This window comes from Diabrotica virgifera, chromosome 3 (assembly GCF_917563875.1).
Source record: "Diabrotica virgifera virgifera chromosome 3, PGI_DIABVI_V3a".
NCBI lineage: Eukaryota > Metazoa > Arthropoda > Insecta > Coleoptera > Chrysomelidae > Diabrotica > Diabrotica virgifera.
In genome coordinates, this window is record NC_065445.1 from 151,014,784 (window position 1) to 151,026,005 (window position 11,222).

Sequence of the window (11,222 nt, forward strand, 5' to 3'; positions counted from 1 at the left end):
TGTTTATATTTTTTTGCCATTCACTAGCTTGTTCCAAGATAATTATAGAGTACAGGAGATACAGCGGTACAGGTACAAGATACAGAGGTGCTGATAGAGTACAAATGTGGTCAGGGGCGGCTCTAGCTCACCTGCCGCCGGGGTGCAAACTCTTGTGTGCCGCCCCTTCTGGGCGATAAGTTGAAGGAGGTTACAGCCTAGAAAATAAGACTTATTTCCTATATACCATGAAGAAGGTGAACGACATAAGGGAAGCTAGATAGGTAGAGAACTATTCTTAAAATAAACCAAACAATTTTATTTATTTAGTTATATCACAATTTAATAACATCAGATATATATTTAATTAAATGAAAAGTAAGTCACATATGTATATACATATTATGTACCAGATGTAAAAACGAAAAAACGTCAAATAATTGTCAAAGTGTGGACACGAATTTTTATTCTCCGCATTTTAATAGTTTGATTTTAACGATACAAACGAGCAGTTCTCGGTGTATTGTGTGTTATTGTGTTAATTAGTGTTCCTTTTGTTAATTTTCTATATTGTTTATAATAGGTAGGTTAGGTAAGTAATTAAAAAAATATATAATGGATGAGACCTCGGGTGGCACTTCGCCACCCGAAAAGAAGGATGCAGAGGAGGATAGGTATGTAAATAATTTTATAGATTTAAATAATAGATATAGAACTGAGGATAAAGGTCCATATTTTGTATATATTGAGAGTACTGATAAGCATTTGGGAAGAATTTTCCCAATCCGGATTGGTCACGTTTTGTTGACTGACAATTATATAAAATCCGATGTCCTTGATATCAAATCGGTTGGTCTTAATCGCGTTAAAGTTATTTTTAAGTCGTATGAAAAAGCTAATTATCTAGTTGATAATAAAATTATGTCAAATAATAACTTAGTAGCGTATATACCCAAATTTTTTACACACAAGAAGGGTGTGTTGAGGAATATTGACACATACTTTTCTGAGGAATATTTAAAAAATGCCATAATATCTAATAAAGAGGTGGTTCAAGTTCAACGCATGAAACGGAAGGTAACAGATAAAGACGGTAATATTTCATATGTAAACAGACAAATGGTTATTGTGCAATTTGTAGGAAATGAACTTCCTCAAAATATACAAATTAATTTATGCAATTTCTCTGTAGAACCATATATATTCCCCGTTGTTCAATGTTTTAATTGCTTGCGATATGGACATTCTGCCAAGCAATGTAAAACCAAATCTTCTCACTGTCGAAACTGTTCTAGCCTAAATCATACGTCAGACTCTTCTTGCGAAAAATTCTGCATTTATTGCCAAAATAATGAACACTGCTCTACATCCAGAGATTGTCCAGTATATAAGAAACAAAAAAATATCAAACAACTCATGGCCAGGGAAAATATTACATTTAAAGAAGCTGAAAGAGTGCATGATAATCCATCTTATGCCAAGATTTCTACAAATAATAGATTTTCAGTTCTTAATAATTCCACTAATTTTCCCTCTCTGCCACTCCCTAGTACGTCCCAAACTCCAAATTCTAGCTTTTTGCTACGTAAACCCAATGTTCGAAATACTTCACCCAAAAGACAAGTGAAAAAACGTAAACCATCTGCTCCGGAGTCTCCACCTATTTCTCAGTCTCTGCCTACTTCTTCCCATTTTCAAACAAAAAAAACCAAATCTTCACATAATCCCATCATACCAAATCCTCACAGAGATGACTTTATCCAATATAAGGAAAAACTAACAAGTCAGATAATAACCGTAGTTAAACAAGTAGTTAATTCAGATTCATCCGCAACAAATTACAATTTAGAAGAAAATATTAGAAATATGATCTCCTCTATATTAAGTTCTTCAAATCTAATTCCAGAAATGGATATTGAATCTTGTTCTGATGATTCAATTCACTAATAAGATAAGTACACTCAATAGTAAAAACATTAAAGTTATCCAATGGAATATTCGTTCTTTCTCTAAAAACCATCCAAGTTTATTAAATTTTTTACACAATAATCCTGTAGATATTATAGCTTTATCAGAAACCTTTAAAAAACCAAACCATTCTTTTAAACTAAAAGGGTATAAGATTATCCGACAGGATCGTGCAAATGGCTTTGGCGGTGTTGCCATTGCAGTTCGCCAAGACATTAAATTTATCAATTTTCCTATTACTTTTGCATATAAAAAAGATTTAGAACTTTGCGCAGTTAAATTTCCGTCCTTAAATATCATACTAGTATCGGTGTATAAACCACCTAAATTAAATGTTTCTAAATCAGATTGGTCAAATATCTTTCGGCAATTTAATTCTCCTGTTATTTTCTGTGGCGATTTTAACAGCCATCATACACTTTGGGGATCTCATATTAATAAAGCTTGTGGTAATCAATTAGTAGAAGCCTTAGATGATAATAACTATGTTGTTCTCAATAATGGTAAACCAACTAGAATTTCTCGTCCAGAAGAGCTACCTTCGGCGGTAGACATTACATTTTGCTCTGCTAGTTTGGCTAGTGATTGTTGTGTATGGGATGTCGTACCAGATGCGTTAGGTTCAGATCATTGTTTAATCAAATTTGAAATTATTAGGGATAGAGTTATAATAAATAAAAATCCAGCATCTAAATGGAATGATAAATTAGCTGATTGGTCTGCATACTCCACTATACTGGAAAATTCGTTAATTAGTACAAACCAAAATCTAAACTCCAATCTACTAAGCTTCTCTATTTTTATGGAAAAGGTCTCAGAAGCAGCATCCGCAACTATTCCCCTAAAAAGAGCAAGACAACAAGTAACTCAACGTCCAATATGGTGGGATACCGAATGCTATGATATGTTTCGTCGCAGAAAAGAAGCCCTGAACCAGTATAAACGTGTCTCAAACTATACAAACTATTGTCAATACCAAAATGTAGCTAGTCAAACTAAATTACTATTTTCTAAAAAAGCTCGAGACAGCTGGATATCTTTCATAAGCAGTATTAATAAAAACACGCACCCTACTAAAATTTGGCAATTTATAAAAAAAATATCAAACAAAGACTCAACGGGATCGGGCAGTATATCAGCTGATATGGTGGACGATTTTTTTGAGTTTTTTATTCCCAAATTTGCATCAAATAAAATCGACTTCAGTAAATTCAATAGTAATGTAGCATGCAATGAATCATTTTATATGCCTATCAGTTTGGAGGAATTACGATTAGCAATCAAACAATCTAAAAGTACAGCACCGGGTTTTGATAGCATTACATATAAAATGATTGAATACTTGCCTGCAATTGCTAAAGACATTCTTTTAAATATTTTTAATAGTTGGTGGTTGCAAGGTTTATATGACCAAAGTTTAAAAAAAACTGTAATTTGCTTACTTGCTAAACCCAACAAAAATTTAAGTCTACCTAACTCTTACAGACCCATTTCATTAATATCATGCATTACAAAAACATTTGAGAGAATTATCAAATTAAGAATGGAATTGCATTTTGAAAGTAATTGTTTATTACCTATTAATCAGTTTGGATATCGCAGAGGCAAAGGCACCTCTGAAGCATTAGCTCACTTAGTTTCCGACATTCAGAATGCACTTTCCGTTAATCTTATAACGGCATGCTTGTTTTTAGATATTAAAGGGGCTTATGATACTCTGGATATTGATATTCTAACTGTACAGCTCATAAAATACGGTCTAAATTATAAATTCGCACAAAGAATCACAGATTTGTATAGGGACAGAGAAGTTTTCATTCGAGATTCAGAAAATCACATTTACGGCCCTCGATTATTATCAGTCGGAATTCCGCAAGGTTCAGTCCTAAGTCCAGTACTTTTTAATATCTATACTGCAGAATTGCATGACATGTTAAATGAAACAAATAATACAATTAAAATCATTCAGTATGCAGACGATTTCTGTATATACAGCAGCCGTAAATCATATAATGAGTGTTTATGCGATTTGGAACTGATAATGCAATGTGTAAAAAGATGGTCTATGGCTTTTAATTTCACGTTATCCCCTGAGAAATCTAGCATCACCTTTTTCACTAGACATAGGTTAAGTTCCCCTACCAGTATAAATTTAAGTAATGTTGATATTAATGTATCCTCTCACCATAAGTGTCTGGGCGTGGTTTTGGACAAAAAACTAACCTGGACACTCCATGTGAATCACATTATCAACAAATGCGAAAAAGGTTTAAACATGCTTCGTTGCATATGTAAAGCTAGATGGGGTGCCGACCCAAAGATAGCATTAATGTTCTATAAATCGTATATTCGGTCAATCATTGATTATGGATGCTTTTTATATGGTTCATCGTCAAAATCTAATTTATCAAAAATCGATCATATTCAGTATAAGGCAATACGTATATGTATTAGTGCGTTTAAGTCAACGCCATGTGCTGCAATTCTAGCAGAAGCGCAGGAACCTCCTCTAAACCTTAGAAGAGAATTCTTGTCTAATAAGTTTCTATTAAAGACCAGGACTTTAGACTCACATAAATTATTAAGTAAAATTAACAGTCTCACTGAATATAACTTAACAAATTCTTATTGGAGAATTAAAACTTCTCCCCCTCTTACAGATGCTTATCTAGAAACTAACAACTTTAGCATTAACACTAAACAAATATTACCCATATATAACCTTTCTATTGAGGAAATCGCAATCTTTCCAAAGATCATAAAACCTACATACAGAAACTTACCATGCCAAAACAATAAAATTGTAAAATTAATCTTATCTGAATTTTCTAATTATAAATACATCTATACAGATGGTTCAAAAACATGTAATAGTGTAGGTAGCGCTTATTATGTTTCTAATATAAAAAGTGGTAATTCTTTTAGACTACCTAAATGTACATCTATCTTCACTGCCGAACTTTATGCTATTGAAAGAGCCCTAACTTACGCGGTTGAACAGAACTTTGGAGACACGGTTATACTATCAGATTCTTTATCTGCTCTTGAGGCAATATCGCAACCAATAACCAAAAAACACAACAATGAGTTGTTATGCCATATTAGAAAGACAATCATTCGATTTAAAAATAATAGCAGTGACTTGGTCTTTATCTGGGTAAAAGGACATGCCGGAATCAAAGAAAATGAGACAGTGGATGAAATGGCAAAGAATTCAGCAACTTTAAATGAAATAGTAGATTTAACAATCTCCAGCGATTACATTCCCGAATTGCATAAAAAATTAAGAAAAAAATGGGAAACTATTTGGCTTAAGTTTGTACAAACTTCGAGGAATCCATACACTAACATACACCCACAACTTCCGCAAAATATCCCACATATATTTGATTATCACGTTACTCGATTTTATTCCACATCCCTAAGTCGCTTAAGATTAAACCATGGCAATTTTCCTGCACATTTAGCTAAAATAGGAATGCGTATCAACTCTCTCTGTTCATGTGATAACTACTCTACTGCAGATTTAAATCATATAATCTTTAATTGTGAACTTAATAAAAACCATACGAAAGCACTAATTGCTAGACTTCAGGAGCGGAATGTAAGTTTACCGCTGAATATTTCACATCTACTAAGCTTCAATACCAAAACTATTAATGATATTATCATACAATTTCTTAAAGATTCTAAAATAAAAATTTAATATGACATCTTCAATCTTCAACTTTCAAATATCTGTGGCAAAAAGTTTATCTAATGCCATCCCCTCTTTGTGAACACACACACAGATGTAAAAACAAATTATAAAAAATTACGTACTTATACCTATATCCGAATACATACTTATGATAATAATACACATCTTGAAATAGGTAGGTATTATTTAATGTTTGACCATATTTTTCAAAAGCTAAAATCAATTTTTCTAGATTTTCGGATAGCAAATTCTTTTATAATGTCATTAATATCTATGTCAACATCATTTTCAATGCTTATTATAGCTAGATTTGAAAGCCTTTCTTGTGTCATACTAGACCTTAAATAGTTTTTTATAATCTTTAATTTGGAAAATGATCTTTCACCCTCAGCAACAATAACCGGTAATGTTAAATAAATACGTAAAGCAATCGACAAATTTGGAAATGTGCTAATCAAGTTATTTTTAAATAAATATCCTAAAACATCAATTGCAGAGGAGGTAGATTTTAAATAGGTCGGTAAAATTTCAATTTCATTCAGCAAATCGACTGCATTTATATCAGAATGCTTAGTTTGAAAATCTGTCAATTTATTTTGCAAATCCGCGCAATACTTTAATTTATCATTTGAATTTAAATTTTTAAAAGCATCAAGGTTGTGTAAAAACGAAAAACAGTTGTTGTGATCACTTAACAATTCGAACCTTTCATCTAATTTAGTTATGGCAGTGTCTAATAAAAAAAAGTAAAAATTTACTTTAAAGTGTAACTCTGGATTTTGTATAGCGTCATCTCTTCCTTCATAATTAAACATAGGTCTTCGTTTTCTAGGTCGTACAGTGCCAACTGCTGGAAAACTAATTTCGCAGTCTAATTCTTCAGCAATAATTTTTGATTCATTAAGCATTTCTTTATAAGCTAAGTCTGTACGACATTCAGTTAAATATTTTTTTACTTCTTCTAACATTTTAGCAGCCTCTGGAAGTATCACAGTAGATTTCTGCATAATTTTGCTTACAGTATTAATTTTTAATAAAATATTATACCAAGTTACCAAGGAACAAACAAATTTGTACGACTTTATTTTTGAAATCAAAGAATATGCCAAATTTTTTGTGTCGTTATCTTTATTTGAATCACTATAAATAAAGAACAAAGCATCATAAATTTTTTCTAAATTAAAACGAAGGGCTTTCACAGCATCAATGCGGCTTTCCCATCGTGTATCGGAAAGTAATTTTAGAGTTAAAGTAGGCAGTTCTTTTTTTAAGACTTGCCAGCGCGATGTTGATGCCGAAAAAAATACATATAATTCTTGGACAATGGCAAAGAAATTTGTAACTTCCAAAGAACATTTTGCAGCATCATTTACAACTAAATTAAGACTATGCGCTGCACATGGTACATAAAATGCTCTAGGATTTATATCCAAAATTTTTTTTTGTAAGCCAATTTTTTTGCCTTTCATATTGGCACCATTGTCCCCAGGCAACCAAATAACGTTTATAAAACGTTGAAAAAACGTCATAATTATCACCAAACGACGTCAGTTTATCACGTTTTTTCGACGTCGAAGATCACGTGAATATGTCCCACCATAAGTCACGTCATTTTTATCACGTTTTAAATACGTGATATAAAAAACGTAGATTTTACGTCGATTTTGCGTCGTTTTTTAGATTTAATTTTCATTTTATGGTTTTAGAAATACACAATAATTGAATGGATCCACCACATGGTTTGTTTTTGAGAAGTCAAAGAAAAAGTTTTATATTGTGATAATGGTGAGTTTATACATTTTAAAGGTGTAAAGTAATACAGTTTGTATTTTGTATTTAAAAACTGTATTACTACCCTTAAAATGTATAAACTCACCATCATCACAATATTAAAACTTTTTCTTTGACTTCTCAAAAACAAACCATGTGGCGTTTACAACGTTATTCGGCAGGCCCATTCAATTATTCGTATGGGCATTGTTAGTATTGCAATTTTTCCATTTAAGTAAAACCAAATGGAAGGCTTGTTAAAATGCATAGAATTACAATATCTTCAATGCAACATATATAACATACATAGAATTTTCACTTTTTATATTATAAGTATTTACTGTGTCAAAAGTGAAACAACATATAAACTAATAAATCATTTATTAACAAATTAAACATTTAAGTCACAATGTAATAACAAACTTAAGTTTAAACCATTGAAGTTATATAATATATATAATTATTATAATTATACCACACACTTTAAAGGTACGATTCCGACAACGACTGCAGATGGCAGTTACAGTTGTCACCATGACAGACGTCATTATTTTGCACTAATAATTTGCATAATTATTAGCAACTGATGTTCTGCCAGACAGCAGTAGCAGTCAGATGTCGGAATCAGTCTCATACAGATAAATAGTGCAAAGTAGTAACGTCCATAACGCCGAGAACTGCAACTGATGTTTGCAGTTGCTGTCTGCAGTCGTTATCGGAATCGTACCTTTAGTCAAAAATGAATACATACAAATAAGACCCAATATATTGAATTTCAATGAAAACTATCTGCTTTATATTTATAAATTTTAAAGAAGACGATTGAATGATAAAAAATAGGACAAAACTATAATAGTCTGTGTTCTCACATATATTTCCATAGTCTTATAATCCTCAAAATGATTTCAAATAATTATTACAAATTTTTGCATACAAAAAGATCCAGACACCTGAAAAATATATTTTTTGATTAAGGGACTGTAATGGTGTGGACTTTGGTGTGTATCATTGGTGTATACCAATAACGTATGGCATAGATATATTAATATTATGTGACACATGACAGAAGCTCGAAACAAATGACTGTGAATGAAAGCCCTATACATAAATACTCATGATGAAGAAGTACATTATAATTAAAAATGACTAACCATTTTCATATCGCTGCAACATGAAGCCAAAGCCGTCTTATATTTCAGTTCGTTTAGAGAGCGCAACAAGCACTCTGACCGAACAGCTTGAAAACTCATTAGTTTTTCACCAGAGAATATACATAGCTGTAATATCTGTACATGCACTGGGTTCTTCTTCTTCTGTCTTGCTGTGGGCATACTCAGCTGCAAATAAGATTGCTGCAATATGGCTGCAAACTTCACTATTACCGGCAATACACATACAATGTGCATTTGCTATGCCATTGAAACTGGCTATCACCCAAGCATCTAGTGGTTTAGCATTAGCTTTTTGGGAATTCTTCACCTAAAAAAAATATTTTATCTTTGTGGGAATGCTTCAACTACAAAAATTTATTTTCATTAGAGTATTTGCGTTCTTTACAATGATTGAGAATATTTTAAAATCAGACATTCATATAATATAATTTTAGAACAAACAATCATGACTGTTTATTATTCTCTTTTCTATCATAGCAATTACATGTCGTCGACCTAATCTGTAAACTGTGTAACTCCATTTATCCAAATTTTACAGAGGCACAAAAAATTATTTCTCTAAATATTACTAATGCGAATACTACGTATATCCCATTTTAAAAGATAGAATGCTAAAATGGAATATTTTATAGATAGGTACTAACATTTGTACCTATATTGTTTAATGAGTGTATTAATATTATTTACCACCAACTCTTTCTTGAAAATATCACTTTCTAAACAGTGAGGTCAATCGTGTGGTATGACAAACTGGGGAGTTACATATTTTTCGTACTAAATTTGCTGCAAGGGAGATCAGTGTATATGAAGATGTCACTATTTACTCTTCTGGTAAAAATATGCATGTGCATCTTTTTTTAAACGAGTAGGGATTTTTTCAAATAAATGGCAGTAATAACTCAGTTTCAGAGAAATATGGAGTTACACAGTTTACAAATTAGGACGACAATATGTCTGGTTTCATACAGATATATAAACGTAAATAAATCTAATATTTAAAACCCATTTATTTGAAAGCCACTATATAATTAATGGTGAATAAATAAAATAAAGACTTACCTTTCCAACAATAATATAGAAATCATCAAAACATCAAATGTTTCAAAACAAATCCAGTTGTGAAGGCTTTTATGTGTCTGAAGGCTTTTGTATGCTTTCATCTGCTGCTTAAAGTAGTAACTGTGAGACTCTACCAGTCTATCTATAATAGCATTATAACAGTAATTGATGAAATGCACTGTAAAATCCAATTCTGATGACTGAATTGCATGTATATGGATCTATATCTCCAATTATTTTCAGCTTCAATGAATATCTAAAACAATAAAAGAAAAAATGTTAATGCTTGAAAAATTCAACATTATTGATAAATATCAGGGAAAAATTAATAGAAAATAAAACTTGTTTCGCCTACCTTTCTAAAACATCTGCGGAGTTTCCCATAATAATTTCCTTAAATAGTCACTTTGCATTGTGGTAAATTTATAAAATTTACAAATGACAAACACAAGTTAAAAAATACACACAAAACGGCCAACAAAATCCAAATGAATCCAAAATAGGATAAAATACTAGGACAAACAAACGACAACGACGACGACGATACAAACATAAAACATAACCTTAGTTTTGTAACTTTTAAGCTCCAAGCTCCTCCCAATTTCGTGACGTCAGACTTAGGCTGGCTGAAATGAAAACGTCTTTTAAACGTATTTTAACGTCATTAATCTTACGTATTTAAAATCACCTACAAAAGACGTCGATATGACGTAATGTTCAACCACGTGTATATATTCCACCAAATACTGACGTTTCCTCGACGTTGTTGACGTCACTTGGTTGCCTGGGTCGTAGCCTTGGCCGCGCATGTCATTAATATCAATATTTAAGCCTTCCAAAAAATTCAATAAAAACGTCATTAATCCTTGTCCAGTTGTGTCAGTAACAGAGCAAAATCCAAGAAAATGCTCTCTTATCTCAACATTTTTTGTTAAGGGGTTAAGATAAACAAATCTAAAAATTATTGTAATTTGCTCTTCATGACTTATGTCAGGTGTACAATCTAAAATTATAGAATAATATTTACATGTTTCAGTGTGTTAACAATGGTGTTTTTGATATTTTCTCCTATTACAGTTATCAGTTCATTTTGAATGTTATGACCAAGATAATGAGGCATATTGCGGTGTTCAGCTTTTTCAATGCGATTAATGTGCTCTGCTAAAACATTGTCAAATTTTGAAACACTTTCTATTAGTTTTAAAAAGTTTCCATTATCATTTTGAAATATCTTTTCTGTATGCCCTCTAAAAGCCAAATTTTGTCTAGCCAAAAACTGAATAATGTATATAATTCTTTCAATAACTGCCATCCACCTTTTTTTTTCACGGTCCATTTGGGCCTGATTAATCGAATCTACAGTTCTTCCTTTCATTATATTTTGTTTTAAATCAACATATTGTCTCACACTTTGAAAATGTGCTACACTTTTTTCATGTCGTTCTATATTTCTCGATAAATGACGCCAATCTTTGTAACCTATTTCATCATTAAAAGCATTTATTGCACTGCTAAATAGTTTATAGTAAAAACAAAACACAGAATCACTAGATTTAGAATAAACGAGCCAGTCC

General features: G+C 31.6%; 1 long non-coding RNA gene across 2 annotated transcripts; it reads right to left on the minus strand.

The window, feature by feature from the left end:
- Positions 1-7,472: 7,472 nt before the first annotated feature.
- LOC126882110 (uncharacterized) lies at positions 7,473-10,095 on the minus strand. 2 transcript variants are annotated; one of them, XR_007697143.1, is made up of 4 exons: positions 10,004-10,095; positions 9,649-9,904; positions 8,569-8,896; positions 7,473-8,367 (listed from the first exon to the last, which is right to left on the minus strand). It is a non-coding gene; the product is annotated as an uncharacterized LOC126882110 (long non-coding RNA). The 2 variants fall into 2 exon arrangements; XR_007697142.1 differs by lacking the exon at positions 7,473-8,367 and having other exon boundaries at positions 8,486-8,896.
- Between the last annotated feature and the right edge of the window lie 1,127 nt (positions 10,096-11,222).